This window comes from Marmota monax, unplaced genomic scaffold (assembly GCF_021218885.2).
Source record: "Marmota monax isolate L192 unplaced genomic scaffold, Marmota_monax_Labrador192_F-V1.1 WCK01_AAM20220418_F8-fsc00119, whole genome shotgun sequence".
Classification (NCBI taxonomy): Eukaryota; Metazoa; Chordata; class Mammalia; order Rodentia; family Sciuridae; genus Marmota; species Marmota monax.
In genome coordinates, this window is record NW_026694771.1 from 3,483,413 (window position 1) to 3,503,443 (window position 20,031).

The 20,031-nt window shown below is 37.1% G+C and overlaps 1 protein-coding gene across 43 annotated transcripts in view; it reads left to right on the top strand.

Annotated features, from left to right (window-relative positions):
• The window catches only part of Zbtb20 (zinc finger and BTB domain containing 20), a 795,965-nt gene that overhangs the window by 607,763 nt on the left and 168,171 nt on the right, over positions 1 to 20,031 (top strand). For all 43 annotated transcript variants that reach the window (XR_009225021.1, XR_009225019.1, XM_058572861.1 and 40 more), the window contains one exon: positions 4,507 to 4,546. The gene's annotated coding sequence lies outside the window, so the exon portion shown is untranslated. The remainder of the gene's footprint in view (positions 1 to 4,506; positions 4,547 to 20,031) is intronic.

Below are 20,031 nucleotides of genomic sequence, written 5' to 3' on the forward strand. Positions count from 1 at the left end.
TACTTCTAGAATATTAAAATATTATCTCCTGACTCAGAAAAAAACAAAGATAAGAACCACCTAACTTCTAGAGAAAGTAGTCAAAGAGAAAGAATTGAAAAGATTAAAGGCATGTCTAAGGGGTCATTTCTGTCCTGTTGTCATACCTTTTAACCTCTTCAGGTAGAAGTGTTGAACTTCAGTTCATCTAAATTCCTCAGCTCTGTCATCAGTGCTGTGACACATCCTAATTTTCTGATTCATTTGATGAATAAGCTTTCCCTTTTCTATTCACAATGCTTAAAGTAACCAATTTTATGGGTTATGATTACTTACTTTTTTATTGCACTCTTATTGTTTTCTCTTGGCAAAGTTCATCTCATTCTTTATCATCCAGTGTGAGTTCCATGTGCAGAAAAGCCCTTGGACACTCATACTGCCTAGGTTTGGGGTTAGTCAAGAGGAATGAGAGACCAAGGATCTGAATTCTGTTTTTAACCCAGCCAAATACCTCAGCTGGCAAGCGGCTCAGCTTCCTCACCATAAAATGGGTATAATAATAGCTTTCCCTTACCACTGTAAAATATTAAGAATGCAAATCAAACCAAACCTGTCTGCTTCCAAAGAGAAGTTTAAACCAGCCTGCAGAATCCTGAATGAGCCTAAATTTCAGGGGGAAACATAAAGTGGGAAACACCTAGAAGTAGTATACTTTAATGGTCAAAGTATGTAGACTTTGGAATGGTACACACTTACTCAGACGCCAGAATCTGTGTGATTTGGGATAAGGATAAGTTTCCTAATTTCTCAAATCTCTCTCTCTCTCTCTCTCTCTCTCTCTCTCTCTCTCATATAAATAGGAAGTCATAGTGTTTTTTCTTTTATAGTAAGGATGAAATGAGCACTGTTACTAGTGCTTCTCCAACTCTCCTACTTATGTGATCCTCAAGCTAGAATGATACAATACTTGGTGTCCCTTCTGGGACATTACAGGAAACTCTCTGCCACAATCATTTCAGTGGCATCTCAGGTGTCACCCTAAAACTACATCCATATTTTGCTTTCCAATCTCTAGCATATTTTCATTTGTCTCACTAAATTGGAAGTTCCATGTGGACAAGAACAACTTCTGTTATATATCTTCTATAGCATCCAAGAAATAGTTAGTAGATACATGAATGCATGTACAAATAAAATTTAAATTAGTTACCCACAAGGAAAACTAGCCCTCCAGGAAGACAGCTGTCTTAGTATTTTGTGTCTTTGTGTAAACTGTTTTATGCTCTCCACTACCCCAGTTATGCCCATATCCAAAATGGAGATTTTACTCACCAAGATGCTTCAAACCATAAAAGATACCCTCAAAATAGTAACTCTTCTTAGCATTATCATTTTTCTGTTCTGTATTCTTTTACCCCAGTGAGAGTAAGGCTCTATGGACATTTTTAAAAATAAATTATAAAGGACTAGGAAGATGCAAGTCTGGAAGATTTTAAAGAATCCACTTATCTCTAGCCAAACACCCTTTAGAAATCCATTTTTTATAGGTTTTCTTTGCTCCTAGCTTCAGCTTTTCGTGTGTTGTTAAAATTCCTAGAGGTAGTGGGATTTAAGGAGGGTTTTCTCTCCTTTCTGCCAAGGCCACTGATAAGTAACCTGAGATCCTTCCTTAGCCTTCATGGGGTCCCAAAGCTCCTTGAAACTTGCTATTTTTTGAGGAGTTTTCTAGAGAGAGAGTTTCTTCTAGGAATCTGTGTCGCCTCCAAATGTTGGAAACCACTGCCCTTGAACATTATGTAAATTGAAATTAGAACTGACTGATCTTTAAAGTTACAATTGATAACACTTCTAATTCCTTGGAGATTGACACTTGGTAATAATTTCCACTAAGGAATCATGAAACTAAGAATAGATTTCAGTACATGTCACCCCTCTTGCCCCTCTTTATATTCATACCCCGACTCACTGTTTCAGTATCCTGAATTGGAGAGCTTTATAGTTTTATGTTCTTTGCTACATATTTGTACATTGGACCTGGAATTTGCTTAATGCAAATGCTTTAATTCTTATGCAAAATGATTATAGATAATTCTTTTCATTTTAGACAAAAATGATGCACAAACATATAAGGTGAATATCACTGAGGTAGAAGGGACATGTATCAATAACATAGCATTTTGAATTGAACAAAAATAAATCTATGTAGATTAATACATGTTCTCAAAATTGCATAGCAGTTTGTAATTCAATCAAGATGCAAGGGTCTTTTGACATTTATAAGCATTTATGAATTATATAAGAACTATAAGATTAAATTTTTAGCCTTAGTATTAAACTTAGGATCAGTATTATTATTTAGCATTAATATCTAAGGACAGTAATTATATTCAGTTAAATCTTCAATTTCACTTGGCTTTAATTTATCTTAGATGGTAACATACACTGTGATTTTTCTCTCTGTCATCAATTCCTGTCTTTGACAGCCTATGTGTCATTTGACATCAAGAAAGATAGTTTTTTGTTCCAGACCACGGATGTATTAGTCAATCTGGGTAAAATTTCCATTGATCTCTTTTGGTCACATCAAAAATTTAGTTTTGACTAATTTTGTGAATAAATGCTCCTTTAAATTTAAGTAGGAAAGTTACCTCCATAGATATAAGAACAGAAGCACTAGGTATAGTGTAAGAAGAGCACTATGTACTATTGAGGAATAATTGGGGTTATAACATGCAATAGAAAAGTGTAATTGGACACATTTTATAGAAAATCACTAATTTTTTTCCCATTTTCACCAGAGGTTGAGAAAGAAATAAAGCTCAAAGAGTATGTGTTGGTGTGTGGAGGGAATTGGAGGGCACAGCAGAAAGAAAGAAAGGAAAGAAGAAAAAGAGGGAGGGAGAGGAAAAGGTAAAAAAGATACACCAGGGCAATAGTCTAGAATTTGGCCTGTATGGAAGAAAAGAATGTAGCAAAACTTAGAACTTTAAGACCTTTGAAGACTAGTCAGTTATTATTTTGTATTTCAAATTTGTACATACTTTCAATAAATCATACATAATCTAATTATCTTGCTTAAATTTTTCATTAAACTCATCAATTTTGTGGAACAATTTGAAAGCATGGGAGACCCCCAACCTCTCTTGCATTAGCATGCATTATAATCAAGGCTGTAGATTTTCTTAACTCTTCATGTCCCAGGAGGGGACCACCACCTTTTACATCTACATATACATGGATAGGTTTCCCATCTGCCACATATTGGGAACCATTTGTTTGGGAAAATATCTGCAGTTATGCATTTGTCCAGAAAACTGTCTGGAATGTGAGTTCTGAATAATTGTGGGTGTTCTCCTTTAGTCCTAGTATAAAGATATTCAATCAGGCCCTTCTACTAGATCTCCTTTAGTGAAGTTTGTTTGCATATTTCTGGAGGACTTCTGTGAAGTGGTTAAAATCGTCCTGTCAGAAACAAGAATTTATTCAGCATATATTAAGTCCTTGATATGTTCTAGTTGGGCCTGTGAGGGAGGTTTGCCTTTGTTTTCTCAGCATCCTTGTTTGGTTTATTAATTTCTGTGGATATTCTCTTAATTTAGCTTTATCCTTCTTTAACAGCAGGTATCAAAATAATGGAATACAAACCAGTCCTCTAATAGTTTATTTGGCATGTGCTTGAAAAATTGTAAAGGAGAATCATTACATTGCAAACACAGAATATGGAACTATTGAGATCAACTCTCCCCCAAACTTAACTTTTTCATCATTAGAGATATGTTGGGGGTGGGAGGAGATGCTTTAAAGAGACATTCTTAAACTGGTGCAGCAGAGTAGAGGAGACAGTATTAGAAAGGGAAGTCGAGGCATTGAGCCTGATTTGGTTGGCTTCTCCGTGTTACTGAAGTTCAACAATGCATAGAAATATGAAATTTGTCTAAAGGGTAATTCAGGCAGTAAACACATTAAATTTATACTTCAAGAGCCAAAAGTCCTCAGATTTAACTTATCTTTGCCAGAATTAGCTAAAATTTGTGACACACTGTGTAATAAAATTGTTCTTATCAGTGCTGCCCAACAGAATATTCTATAATGATGGCATGTTCTATGCCTGTGCAATTCAGTAAGGAAGACACTCACCACCATGTTGCTATTAAGTACTTGGAATGTGGCTAGTAAAACTGAATAACCAAAAGTTTAAATTTTTGTTAAATTTTAAATAATTTATATCAAAATAGACAAGGCTATGGCTATTGTATTGAAAAATAGTACAGCTCCAGAAAATTCTATATGATACAGATCAAGATGAAATTGACAAAGAAAGATCTTGCCATCCCTTGTGCTGAGAAGTACTGTGTTGGTCATCATAGAAAGTAGTCATGCCGTTGGAAAATTTCTGTGAGGCTGGGTCTCCTTCATTTGAGGATATAGGGGACAAAATGGCTTTCTTTGGGACAAAACAATTCCGTCTTAGATTTCTTTATGTCATTGAATTTGCATTTAATTCCATGTTTTTTCTTTAATTTTCAGTTCCTTGACCATCAGTCTGTTGCCTGCCCCTTCTCCTTAGGTAAGTAAAAGTGTTTTTTTTACCTTAAAAAAAAAAAGCGTCAAGTTTGGAATATTTTGGACTTTGTTGGCATATTTTCTAGATGTCTTTGTTATGGTTTCTAGTGCTTCTTTAGTAGGCATTAGCTTCTTTCCTGTTTGGAGGTGATGCTGTTGGCCGTAGTGGTAAGTGGCCATTCATGAGAAAGTTGAAAAGATCATAGCCCCAGCCACCATACTTATGTAAAGACTGCCCTTTACTTGACCACAGCTGCTATTTGCAAAACTCTCTGCTCTTCTAAACTATAGCTTATGTTCTTCAACCAGCCTTCAGCAACAGTTGGGTTTTTGCTCTGCTGTCAATCAATGGCAATTGTTTATTCTTTAGTTATTCACCCTTCCGTAGATCCAACAGTTTTTAATTTTAACTTCTAGATCACAGCTTTCATTTATTGACTAAATTTATAATATCCTTTCACTAAGAAATACAAGACTGACAAGTAAATAGGCTAATTTTTTTTTTTTTTTTTTTTTTTTTGCAAAATGTAAGTCTGGGGCGGGGGAAGAAATCAAGGATTCACACATTCCATGAGATTTATAGAAGGTGGCATTCTTTTTTAGAAAAGATGGGAAGTTGGTGGGGAAGAGGGAGCTTGATTTCAAATGAAAAAAGAGAACATTTATTAAAGACCAAACCAGGCTGCACTGAGTGGATTTAGATAAATATTACTTTGAGCTGCTTGAAAGAGATTTGGGGGCAGTGAAACCAAATAATCAAGTCACTACAAGAGACACCACCCAAGAAATCTGGCAGGGAGTGACAGTCACCTATTGTGATAAATAATCATGATCCTTCTGACTGCTTCTCACTCTCTGGTGCACAATGTCCCTTATTTATAACATTATATCTTACTTCGCTGACCTAAGTTATTTATTGTGTTGTAATCATCTGCACAGAAAGGCGGTTTCCAGGGCTCTTTTGCTTGTGTGTGCCTTTCACTAACATTCCTAGAAGCTAGTGGCAAATATATATAGGGGGACAAAATCCTTCCAAGAAGGCTAAGGCTAAAGTCAAATGTGACATTTATTTGACAGAGAAAGGAGATTGATTAAACTCTGCAAAGACTGGTGCTATGTGTAATGCATTTATACAACAGGGGTGGGTCCTTTCTGCCCCTGACAAGTCTGGTTATTCCCTGTTCTCAGTATTGATAGTGTATGTCTGTTGATGCTTTGGAGGATGTCGATGTGCCTGTTCATGGTTACCACTTTATGTCTTCACATCCTTCCCCTCAGTTACCTAGCACTGCATATTTCTAGTCTTCTGACTGGCAAACCATTTTTGTTACAGTTCTTTTGTGTAAAAACAGTTCACATAATAGCTCTGTGTTAGACAAGGCATTAATCCCACATCACCAGGATGAGTCAGCACCATGCACTCCTGCCTGCACGGCTCAGCTATTATGACGTCAGTGCTTGAGGGGAATGCTCAGACATAAGCAGTATAGGAAACCTGTGTCACCTATTAGAAATCAAAGGGGAGACCTTTGAGATAAAAACGTAATTGAAAGGCTGTCTCTGGCTCATAGGAAAATATGAAACTGACTCTATGCTACATCAACCATCAATCAAGCAGCTTCTAAAGAGATCCTATTTTTTAACCAAAGATAAGGTGAGGGAAAAGACTCATAGTGAGCTAATAGTCCACTCATGTGCCCATGACCTTGTCCCACCCCTAAGCCAGGTTTTCTGCTTGTTTAGGCTTGTTCCAAATCCTGAGGCTGCCTTTGTATCAGCAGGGTGACAGGCCCTATGACAGTTCTGCTGTCCTCAAGTACCCCACAGACACAGCTGATGTCCCTAAGAATGGTGCCTCAGAGGCCTGTCAAAAGGAAAGGAAAAGTTCCTTGGGAACAGATCAGAACATTATCTCCTCACTCCATCTAGCTTCAAGTGCCTTTTCAATGGCCTCCTCTGGACAGGTGCAGAATCCAGCCTATTTGACCTTCTCTCTTTGCACTGTGTTTAATCCAGTGCCCCAATCTGGATTTGACCCAGATTTCAATAGGAATTGAATAGCTTCCAGACTTTCCCCCAAGAGTTTTCCGTTCCATTACTCTTTAGTAGAAACAAAAAGGATCCTTCCATAACCAGCCATGGTGCCTTGAAGCAGGTGGCACACACTTGTCCTATTTGGGAGATCCAGTTCTTGTAAGTTAGGCCTCTTTACAATCGAACTCAAATATATTCTCAGGACAATACCTTTCAGTACTGAAAACTACTCGTTGAAAACGTGATAATTTACTGTCTTAGTGACATTCTCTGTTAAAAAGACATCCCTCCATCACAGCGCCCCTCCCTCCCTCTTACTCTCACCACAGCCAATCATTAGCCCCTGTGATAACCATCAGAAAGTGCAGTACTGCTGGGATCTTCTGCCTTCATTAGATTGCTAATAGTCTCCTACCATGCTTATAAAAGCTAATACTTCTGCTTACCTTAGTTTTGATTAATTATTACTTATAACTCTTTATTTAGTTTTCAGTCAACAAACATTTACTAGGCTCAGTTCTGAGAACTCCAAGATAAATATGAAATGCTCCCTTTTCTTAAGAATCTCACAGTCTGATAGGGAATATAAATAAGTAAATAAAGATTGCCTCATGGTGGGCACTGGAATGAATACAGGTACAAGATGTATAGAGAAGAATGAGAAAAGAATGCTCAACTATATTTGAAAAGGCACCCAAGCTGGTTCTTAAAGTTAAAAAATTAAGAACAGTTTATAAGGTGGATTAAAAAAAGGTGGGGAAAGAAAAAAGGCTCATAATCAATAAAAAAGCAATAACATTTATGAAGTCAGGAGACATCAGGCAGCCATATTCAGAGGGCTGAGCAGTTTGGTGCGGCTAAAGCATGGTGACTAAAAGAAGAACATGAAAGACAGGGATGGAAAGTAGGCAGGAGGCAAATCACAGATCTGTTGTAGGTCCTGCAGAGGAGTCTGGACTTGCTCCTGCAGACTTAGGGAGATCTTAAATAATTTAACCAACTTTGTGTTTTATAAAGAACACTCCAGTGATAGAGATGGCTGATTGAGAATAGAGAAACTAGATCAAGGTGAAAACAATAGCCTGAACTGTGCAATGGGGTCAAGTGGAGAGGAAAGTCTACTGGGGAGTTGGGTTAGTCAGCTTTTTGTCACTATGACCAAAATATCTGACAAGAACAACTTATAAAAGGAAAAGTTTATTTAGGCTCGTGATTTTAGAGGTTAAGTTCATGGTCAGCTTATATCATTGCTTAGAGCCTGAGATAAGGCAGAACATCACGGTGAAAGGACATGGTAGAGGAAAGCTGCTCAGCTTATGGAAACCAGTAAATAGAAAGAAAGAGAGATAGGAGTCGGGGGCAAAATATAATCCTCAAATGTATACCCACAGCATTCTACTTAATCTAACCTTCCTGAAGTTACCGTAAGTAATCCATTCAAATTATTAATCCATCAAATAGATTAATCCACTGGTGAGGTTACTATTCACATAATATAATCATTTCACCTCTTGAATGTTCCTGCATTGCTGAACATGGCGCTTTTCAGGCGACATCTCATATCCAAACCCAAACAGGAATACTGACATTTGCATAACTCCAGCATACTTTGGCCTACTTCATAATCCTTGACTTTTAGGAGAAAGGCTGTTGTGTGGGGCCAACAAATTTCAGACCAAAACATATCCTTATGGGAGTTTCACTGGAGAACTCGATTTGAATCTGCCCCTACACTGAGCTGTTGCCTACTGGTCCCCAGGGGTGTGTATCTCCTGCCCACAACAGTCATGGGCAAGAAGAAAGGGAGCAGAAAAGAAAATGACATTGACAGTGTCCTGCTTTTGTTCGCCTAAAAATGAAATCATTTCTTAATAATGTCTCCCTAAAGTCAATCAATGTCCCAATTTCCTATCATTTTCCCATTGCTGCCTTTTTCTAAGCAGCATTTCCAAGCCATTGAACTGAATTGCAACTTATGCACAGCCGGGTGTTGAAACAATTCAGTATATTCATTTCTTCTCTCTGAATTAGAGTTCACCATAAGTGTGCTTTTCTCTTGTTCACTTTGGGCTGCCAGGACAATTTAAAGGAAATTTTCAACAGCTTATGTTTCACATACCATGTTCTTTTTTGCAAATGGGAGGATCTGTGTGGGTGTGTTTAAGTCTTCTCTATATTGCTTTCTAGAGAAAGGTTTGAGAAGATGAACAAGATGAGGAGCAGGGACCTATTGAAAGCCCAGGTCCCCCAGTGACCTGAGTGTAGAACGTAGGCTGGTGATCAGATGGTCAATTATGTGTTTGTCAAAACACAGTGGGCTGCGTTCCAGACTGCCAGCTTTGGAGGCCCAGCTTCTGCCAACCAAATGTCATCTGGGAACATGCAACACTGGGCACTGTGAAGGAGTTTGAAATAGACCATGGCACAGCCAACCTACTGCCAGTCTTATAGCACCAATATGGCATGCACAGCCGGGCCCCATGTTTCAGAGCTCAGGAATTCACTGTACTAAATTCAGGAGGTCAGATGGGTTCATGTTTTCAAAGCCTATGTTCTCCGCTTTGAACACTGTGACTTGCTCCTCAGCAATTTCCAGGGGATTTTTCCAGTCACATCTCTGTGGAAACCAGTCTTTTGTGATGGTTATGAGAGCCTTGTAAATGTCCTGGAGGAGAGGGGGGAAAAATAAACTTGCTCTGACAATGACTGTGATTCCTACAAGGGATTCCAGCTCTTAGGAAATTACATTAAAGGTGCATAGCTTTTAAAATATCAGGAACCACCTTGGCAACTTATAAAAAGCAGAAGGGCTTTGCCTATTTTATAAAGTGATTTGCATATACCTGCATAAATAATGTCCCCACCTGTACTTTTATGCATTTAGGTTGAATAAATTAAATTCAGTGATCTTTAAAATATTCACTGTCTTTCATTGCTCAGACATCATTTTCAGGACCCTTCCTCTTTGTTTGTTTTTCCCCCCTATGACAGTAGTGGCTAATTTAAAAAAAAAAATTATTTTAACTAATTCAGAGAATCTAACTACTCTGCAGACCAGCGAGCCAGGAACTTTATCTCTGTCTTTTTGCATTTCTCTTAGTCTTCCAAACTATCCAACCATGGGTTCGAGATATCTTTCATAAGAGAAAGAGGAGGAGTATATTACTAAGGTGAAATCCCAGCACAAGATAGTAACAAGCTCAACTACCTATGTGTATACCCACACTTCCACCGATAAACACCTCAGGGACACAATCACAGTGTTCTCTGGCCATGGCCACAGCCCCTTCAGGAACCATCCAGCTACCAACCCATATCAATTATAAGATGGGCCATCAAATCACAGCCTGTCAGTAGACCAACCTCAACCACATTTATCCTGGAAGATATTATTAAGCATGCTTAGTGGAGAGTTAAAACACAAAATATAGGATATTTCCCTTCCATGCTCTAAAGGAACTTAAAACTTAGTCAAGTTACAGTATTGAGTGTTTTATGCATATAAGACAATAAATGACTAAATTCCAAAAGGAATGATGTAGTCTAGGAAATGCTATAGGATTTCATCCTTGAAAGAATCTTGAGGTCTAGAAAATTTCATGTAAATTGTGATTCATCTGGGTCTTGATAAATGGCTAGAAGGTATGAAAGACAGAGGGTCATCCAGTTAGAGGATCATATTCCAAGTAAAAGTATGCCCCTAAGTGCTGGGATCTTTGAAGGGTTTCATAACTAGCACACTTCTTCCCCACCCAAGTTATGAACCCATTGGAAAATAAGACAAAATAATTCATAGAAAGTAAACCAAATATTTTGTAAATGCTGGTTGAAGAGTGTGGCTTAGCGCTACAAGAAAAATGCACTCATGGACACCCTTCCCTTCACTCTAATCTTTAGAAAACCCCTCCCAAGGAAAATTTGTATCAGCATAGGTGCAACACTTTTTGAGGTCACTAACTTCCACTAGTCTGCAGAGAAAAGGAAGAAGACAAAGTATAAACTCCTGCACTTAGGAGTTTTGACAAATCAGTTCTGTCTAATTGAGAAATATGGATCAATGGATGCCTTACAAACAGGATAATTCATCTCCATGGGAAAGTATAAGAAATGAAGCAAGAGGCAAGTAGTGTTTAAAAATCTTCCTTCTGGACACAAAGAATGAAAAAGATGCATTCTTACCAACACAGATATCTCTACCTGGAAATAAGTGGAGGAATTACTGAGATCAAAGTGGGAACCTGAGCCACGAGGCCAAACAAAACTCTCGTCTATCTAAGGGGATGCTCCTAGGGTGGTCATAGTATTTATCCATGATCTCTACTAAGGGCTCCTTTAAAGAGTCTCAAAGTTTCTAGAGTCAGAACCTAAAAGAACAGGAAAAAAATAAAGATAATATTAGAAAGAAAAATATAAACACTTATATTCTTTTTTTTTTTTTTTTTTTTGGAGGTACCAGGGATTGAATCCAGGGGTGCTTAATCACTGAGCTACATTTGTAGCCTTCAATTTTTTTTTTTTTTTTTGAGATGGGGTCTCACTAAGTTTCTGAGGGTGACATTGAACTTAAAATTCTTCTGTCTCCCCTTCCCACGTTGCTAGGATTACAGGTTTGCACAACTTCACCTGGCTGTATGTGTTCTTAAACTAATAATAATAGGACATAATATTTCTGAATGCTTGCCTTGCTTTAGATACTGAAATATAAGTACTTTTAAAACTGTCCTATTAAGCAGATGCTCTTGCTGTTATAGTCCTAGTTATGAGAAAATTGAGATTTTAGCATGTTTGAGTAAATTTTCCAAGAACACTTAATATATAGTAGAGATAGAACTTGAATGCAAGGCTATCTGTTTTTAAAAACCTTGGCCAAATGTCAGTAAACACAAAGTGAGTATCTACCGAATGCTAAAGATAATAGTGAGAGAAGCAAACGTGGTCTACCTCTTCCTGAAACTTACAATCTGGGGAATATAAGAGAGAGATTAATAAAATAGTCACATAAAATAACTTAAATTCACAAACTATGCTTTCCACTATGAAATAAAAGAAGCAGATGCTCTAAGAACAAATAGAAGGTGGGTATCCAATGGAGTTTAGAAGTTTAGGGGAAGTTTCCCTGAGGAAGTGACATTTGAGCTGGCATCTGAAAATAAAAAAGAAGAAATGAGGTTAGATAGTGGGAGAGGATTCCAGGCAGAGGGAACAGTATGGTTGAAGGCCCTGAATACAGCTGGAGAGAGAGAAGGAATCAAGCAGCAGCCCAAGTTGAGGTTGAAGAGATACATAGGATCTTCGATGCTGGCCCCATTGTAGCCATGTTAAAGATTTTTATCTTTATCCTAAGGACAATGGGAAAGCAAACTTATGAAGGAGTGGGGAGTGATTAATTTAGTGTTTTAAAAATATATACTTTTAGGGTCTCTCTAAATTGCTGAAGTTGGCTTCAAACTTTCAATCCTCCTGCCTCAACTTCCTGAGTCACTGGGATTACAGGCATGTACCACCTGAAAACAATAAATATTTATAGGCAATAAATATTTATAGGCAAGAGCCACAATAGGACCTGGGATGCAGCTCAGAGGTAAAGTACTCCTGGGTCAATCCTCAGTACCTGTCCTGATCCCCAAAATACTGTTGAGCATTTATTCCAGAGAGGTGGAAACATAGCCAAAGCATGTACACCAGTGTTCATAGCAGCTTTATTGGTAGTAGCTCAAAATTGAAAACAACTCAGTTACCTTCAGTGGGTTAATGGTTAAGCAAACCACCATACATCCATATTGTGGTATTCTTCTCCACACTAACAGGAATGAACTATTGAGGCACACAACAGCATGGATTAATTACAAGAGTATTACACTGAGTTTTAAAAATCCCAAAATTGTAAACTGCCATATATAGCACTCTTGATATGAAAAATTTTAACAATGTAGAACAGATTTCTGGTTGACAGAGTTAGGGGACTGGGGTAGGAGTCAGGGTGACTGGCAATAATAGGGGAGCCACAGATCCTTACAACAACTTTTCTGTAGTTTGACTTGGTGGTGTTCACATGAATCTATACCTGTAATAAAATTGCACAGAGTTTTATACACACACACACACACACGTATGCGCACGAATATAAAACTGTTGAAATTTGAATAAGGTAAAAGAATTATACAAAAGTCACTCTCCTTTTTGTGATATTGTACTGTAGTTAAGTGAGATGTTACCACTAGAAAACAGTAGTTAAAAGGAATAACAGATCTCTTTGTATTGTCTCTTATAGTCACATATTAATCTACATATCTGAAATCAAATGCCATAGACAGAAATAGATCTAGCAAGCTTCATTGTGGTGAATGATTTGGAAAGATCAATAGTGGGTATGCGGGCTGGGGTCATGGCTCAATAGTAAAGTGCTCTCCTAGCATGTGTGAGGCACTGGGTTCCATCCTCAGCACCACATAAAAGAATAAATAAATAAAATAAAGGTATTTTGTCTATCTATAATTTTTTAAAAAAAGTGAATATGGGAAGACCAGTATGGAAGCTATCATGACCACACAGGAGTCAGACTAGGAACATGACAAAGGAAATAGAAGAAGAATAAGTGGAACTGAGAGATAATTCAAAAGTAAAATATGCACAACTTTCTTGTGGGTTGTTTCTGGTAGATGAAGGAGAGAGAAGGGCAACTCTGACCCCAGTTTTAAGCTTACAAAACCTTGTGGAGATGGTGACATCCATAGTCATATAAAATATCAAAAGAGGACTAGAGTGGAGGGGAAGATTGTAGGTTCCATTCTTGAGATGTTGAGTATTAGGTGCTTTTGATAGATATAAGTGAGCATACTGAAATAGATTTACAATATACACAACTGGAATTCAGAAATAAAATAAAGGCTGGAAATTAAGTTCAGAGTAGTTAACATGTAGTGGTAAATTAATCTATTGGCATGGATGGCACTGCCAAGGGACAAGGTGTGATTGAGAAGAAAACCCAAACTGAGGCTTGAAGAACTCTCAATATCTAATCATCTGCTAGATAAAAATGAAATCTGTAAAGTACCCTCAAAATAAGGAGTATTTTAGCTGAAATGGTCACAGGAAAAGTAGGAAACAAAGGCATACGAACCAAGACAAGAGAGCATTTGGGGGTCAGCAGTGTCAAGTGCTCTGAGAGGTCAGCAGTGTAAAGTGCTCTGCTTTCTTCAACTAAGTCTAGAAAATGTCCATTGAACATATTAATTTGTAAATTATTGTTGAGGTTAGCCAAAGCTGTTTTTGTTGAAGTGGTAGAAGCAGTAACTTGTTTATAATGGATTGATGAGAGAGTGAGAAGTGAAAAAATAGAGCAGCACACATGGACCAATTTAGAAGTTTTCCTGTGAAGAAAAGGAAAATGAGCTACATAGTGTCTTGAGAGGGGAAGTGAGGTCAAAAGAAAGTCTGAGGAAAAATGGGAACTTTTGACTCTTTAGTTCACTTGTGGGAAGAATTCAATAGAGGAAGAGAGATTCAATGTACACAAGAGAGAGGAAGACAGGATGATTGGTAGTGGGTGATTCCTTATAAAGCTAGAAAGATGGCATCATAAGTATAAATGGAGGCATAGAAAAATGGGCACCTCTTCCATCCTTACAAGGAAGAAAAATTAAAGAATAGAGGCAGATGCTGGTCCACATGTAAGTTTGGTACTAGCAGGTGATGATATTTTTCATGTGATGACTCCTAAAGTGCAAGGTCTTGCCAAGAATAAGTGGGGAGGGGAAGATCTGATGAAAATAGTGGTTTAAAATAGCTCTGAGCACAACTGGAGCAGCAAGTTGATCAAAGAAACAGTAGAATTCTCTTTCTTTGGCAGTGTGAAAGGCTCAAGTGAGTCCGGTAGCTTAACACTGATACCCATATGTCCAGCATTTCCAATGTGGAAAATCAGAAGAAATGGGTATTTGAGTTCAAATTATGATAGAGTTTCACCTAATGTTTGTGAAACAGCATTACAGGTGTAACTGCTGCTGGTGGTGGTTTTTGTTTGTTTGTTTTTGTTCTAGCTGAGACTAATATAGAAGGGGAAAGCAGAGCGTATAAGGGGTCAGTTAAATTCTTCAAGCACCTGTTGAGCATTGTTTCTGTGTTTGGTACAAAAAAATACTGAAAGGAATAAAATACCATTGCTGCTTCAAGTAGCTCGCAGTCTGGGATGGTTTGAAGGCTACCATTTGGTCCAAAAGGCCAGGAACAGTTGGTTAGATAAACTTTGACAAAAAAAAAAAAAAACAAGGACACTTGTGTTATTCCTTTCTTTCGCCAGCTCCTTCCCCCTCTGTCCCCATCTTATCTCTTCATTGCCTGTCACTGTGTTGCTTTTCCCCAAAAAGACTTTTCTTTGCCTTATTGCCAACCAAGCCTCTAATATGCATCATACACATATGAGTGACTATTTTGATTTCTTTCATTATCATTTTGCACAAATATGATCATTTAGGAACAATCAGATCATCGACTTGAAGTGTGGTATAGTGTGAATTTTCCCTAAATTGTAAGAGTTGTTGTCTGACTTTATAGAAAGGTCAGTTATTTAAATGAGGGAAGGATAGAGGAAGAGTACGAGTACGTGGGTTACAGAGAAAGGGAAGAAGAAGGAAGGTAAAGTGGAGAAGAAGGGAAAGAAAACTAATTAGAAAGAACTCAGATAGCAGCACATCCTTGTTATTCAAGGGAACTCCCATTTGAAATAAATAGATTAGCCTCTATCCCTAAAGGTGATCTATACCATCAGCTTCCACAAACAGCTTCCAGACCTATACTACTAAGGATTAATTAAGTCCCAGCTGCTGGCAATGTAAGGAAGATGTAAAGAGAACCTAAAGGTGGTGGAAATTCCTAATTTCCCATAGACAACAGATCCTGTAGTCCACTTTATTCTGAGTATTATAAAATGGTAGCTTATAAAGAGGTGGTGGCAGTTACAGTTTTCCTTTATTTAAGCACATTCCAGTCTATTAGATTCCCCTTATGAAATGACATTAGGACCATTTGACTCAAAACTAATACATCTGGGGTAAAATTTGGCAGCTGTTGAGTGAAGCAGCTGTATTTTTTTTAATATTTACTTCTTTCATGATTCTATAATTCATACTTATTGTAAAATATTAAGAAAGTATAGAGTAAGCCAAAAACATCCACAATTCCACCACATAGAAACTTATTAACAAATTTTTAGATAACTCTAGTCTCTTCTCTAGATATTAACATAACATTTTGTATATAAGATTGTGTCCTATTTTTAACTCAATATTGTATAATAAATACTTCCTGGTATAATTATAAATTCTTTGTAAATATCTTGGTAATCTCTGAATAGTATTCTGTCATATAAAATTCCTAGAATTGACCTATGTCCTATAAATATTTAGGCTATTTCCAGTAATTGAACTTTTATATTTTAAAATCCTGTAGAGTAAGAACTACTATACAGCACATCAGATTGTCAAACTTGAAGGAAACTTAAATGAGGCAGTAATGCTACCCACCCAAAAAAACTTATCAGGCAATAATAGCACCCTTTAAGAGAGCTACTAATTATGAAAGACTTTGAAAATCATATTGGAATTCTACCTAAAGCTCTTTTTCCCCTAAAAGTAAAAGTTCTAAATTTTAATTCCAAAAGCTATACATTTAGTTTTCCTTGAAATTGTTACAATGATAGTATGCATAAGAACAAAGGAAAATTCCTTCAAAATCTCACAGCCTAGAGATAAGCACAGTGTATAGTTGGGAACTATATTTGCATACTTCTCTGTTTATCTGTCTCTTTTTTTCTCCCTCCTCCTCTTTCTAAAATGAAATAAAAAGGAACCTACTGTTTTATAATCTGCTCTTTTCACTTAACAGTGTAATAGCCATTTTTCATATTAATAAATATACATCGACATCATCTTTACAGCAACATTGTACTCCAGTATATAGACAATATATTGACTTGATCACTTATTGATGGACATTTGGGACACTTAGAACTTTTTTCTTAATAATGCTACCATGACCATCTTTATATATGAAACTTTCCTGCGTGTATTTTAAAAGACATTTACCTGGTTACTTCCTCAGAATAAATTTAAAGTGGTAGAACTACCAACATAAGATGCAGGCATTCCTAAACCATCCCCCCAATAAAGTTGTATCAATTTACATTTCCCCTAGAAAGAAAGGGACTAGCCAGTTCTCCACATCTTTACTAATTCTGTAATTCTCAGTTGTAATTTTTACCATACATATGAATATTTTCATATTGGAAGTATAAAGGTACATTTTCCATATATATAATCAAAGCCTGAAAACTTAAAGAAAACTATCTTAAACTGTATCACATGAAAATAAAAAATTGCTATGGCAGAAAATATTTTTTAAACTGGGAAAAATATTTGTGACATACCCCTTATACCTTAGGAGTGGTTATTAAATCAATAATGAAAATATTAAATTTTTTTAAAAAAATTTTGTAGTTGTAGATGGACAGCGTGCCTTTATTTTATTTGTTTATTTTTATGTGGGCTGAGGAGTGAAAAACAGCGCCTCACTTGTGCAAGTCAATCACTCTGCCACTGCGCCATAGCCCCAACCCAAAATTTTATTATTTGTTACTAGTATTTTTAGTTATTTGTAGATTTCTGTTATTTTGATTATTAATTCTATCATTTTAAAATAATTTTAATTGTTAGTGTCATTTAAATGAGTTTATTAATACAAATTTTTAAAATAAAAACTTGGAAAGAACACTTTAGCAATCTAACAAGCACCAGGTTGCTTAGTCACATTCTTTACTGCAAAAGTAGTGTTCCCTTAAGTCCTATAAGACCATCTCAGGCTCTGCTTCTAATGCTCTATGGCCACAACCAGTCTCACTGCCCTCCCCTGGAGTGTCCTGAGGAACAATGTGCTGGTGGAGGCACCAGTGGAATTTCTGGGTAAAGGTAGTTTGTGCTTCTTGGTTACATACGGTTATGTTTACCTGGTGTCACCATCCTCCAAATAAGCAGGTGAATTGTTCACTTATGTGGATATAAAAATGCTCATTCCCACTCTGCCATCAGACTCCAGAATCAGTAAATTACCAGGAAGAGAAAAATACGCACTGGCAACTCTGCCTGATTCCTGTCTCCAATGCAGAATTGACGCTATTCTTCTAGCAGATGTAGATAGAGATTTCTGAATGTTCTCATAAATAAAGTGCTAGAGGCCATGTCATCAATGTCCTCCACCTCCCCCCACCAACTCCCATGTGTATTACTACATACTTAATGAAATAGAATATTTCTCAGCAACTTCAGGGAAAGTGAAAGACACTAGAGAAACAGAAATGCCGCACTGACAGCATCACCCCAGCATTCACAGTACAAACTGTGACAGGGCATCTTCCTTGTGTTTTAGGAAGCGAGCATCTGGGCTCTCAGAGTCATTTCTCTGAGTTTTTCAAAGGGACAGGAGCTGTTGAACAAAGCTGTTCATAGTAGTAATTGAAGCATTCCTTTAGCACAAGAAGTTCAGTTGCTGATGATAAGGGGTGGAATGAGTCTCAGGGCATTCTTTCCCCCTTTTGGTGGAAAATTATGTAGGAATGTATATATATGAAAGTGTACACCTTAATTCCTAAAACAGTGTCCAGAAAAGAAGCAGAAGAGAAGCAAACATGTCAAAGATTTGTGGCAATACCTTCAAGCCAACCTCAGGCTGGTGAGAATGGTAGGAGCCAAATTTAGCAAGTTACTTGTCCTCCACCTGAGCAGTCAAATGCCCCATGAGGTAGGTCTGAGCATATGGTCAGAACACAGGCTTTAGTGCTGCTAGTGGTACTGCTAGAGACCATAAGGCTGGCTCAAGATACATAGAGCTCCAAGTGCTGAATGTCTCACTTCTTAATGATGCCCTTGGAAACTTTACATATTTTATATGTGCTTTTATAACATAGCTGATATTCATAGGCCAAATAGGAACACAGGAGAGATGATAAATGTTGAGTGCTAATAACATTATGAGTGCTCTTTTTTCACATTTCCTTTTCTTCCTTAAACTTGGTTGCTCTTCAAAGCTGTGTGTGTGTGTGTGTGTGTGTGAGAGAGAGAGAGAGAGATCCCATATACAAGCAATCTACATATTCACAGAGTAATTCTACTAAGGCGCTTATAAAGACAAGTTGTATAAGAAGTCTTTATACTGATAAAATTAAGATCTTAGATTCATTAGGTTCTTATTTTATATACTCTTCATCATTCCTTCTAGTGTAGGGTATTAAATACAAATTAGGCAATAGGCATACCTTACTTTACCCTTACCACAGAGACACTTCCAGATTTATTTAGAAGAGGACTTCTGGCCTTTTACATTGTGGAAAAATAAAATGGGGTCCACCTTATTCCTTCCTCATAAGTTTCTAGGCTTATTGGTAAAAAGAAAATAATTATCACCTCTAATTTATAATTGGCTCTATATTTGGGGTAAAAGAAGCACATATATCATGAAAGAATATGAGTATAAGATATACCTAAATCCTTTATTAGTGTCCTTCTGTCTAGTTGTTACAAGCTGACAAAGGGCACATGAAGAGAAGTAATAAGAAGTCTCTAGTCACAATGATTTTCTGGAATTTCCCCCCCCCCTGCTTTTATCCATCACTGCTGAGCTTGAATAATGTCTACTACATTGATCCTTTACCAATAGCTTCCAAGTATTTCTCTTCCAGTCTTATAACTATTACTTTCCACTGAAGATTAGAATCTTCACACTGTTCAGCTTTTCCAATATGCATGAAGCATCTGTTGACAGGGTGTCTGTATACTACCTATCCATCTACTTAAAAGAACCAATTGCTTTATCATCTTACTACTATCAATCATTAGAATAGGTACTTAGGCCAGTCACTTTACAGGAAGTTGTTTGTTTGCCATTCCATCCCAAATCTCTGCTACACCCAGCAAGAGAATTTCAGACACATAGGCTAATATCCAGAAATCTGCTTCACAGAGCTGAATCCAAGTGCAGGATCTAAGAGAACTCTTATTGACTACTGTTATTTGGAGTTGTTCCCTTTATCCAATCAATAAGAATAATTCCTTTTGAACCATTTTAATGTTGGATCCTGGCTTATTCCTCCTTATAGAATGTGAGGAGGGTTACATTTAAATTCCAGATAAATACTTTTATCTAGTGTCTTAGTCTGTTTTTGCTACTATAACAAAATAACTGAGACTGAATAATTCACTATCAGAAATTTATTTTTTTAAGAGAGAGAGAAAGAGAGAATTTTTTAATATTTATTTTTCAGTTTTCAGTGGACACAACATCTTTATTTTATTTTTATGTGGTGCTGAGGATCGAACCCAGCGCCCCGCGCATGCCAGGCAAGCGTGTTACGGCTTGAGCCACATCCCCAGCCCAAGAAATTTATTTTTTAATGTTCTGGAGGCTAGG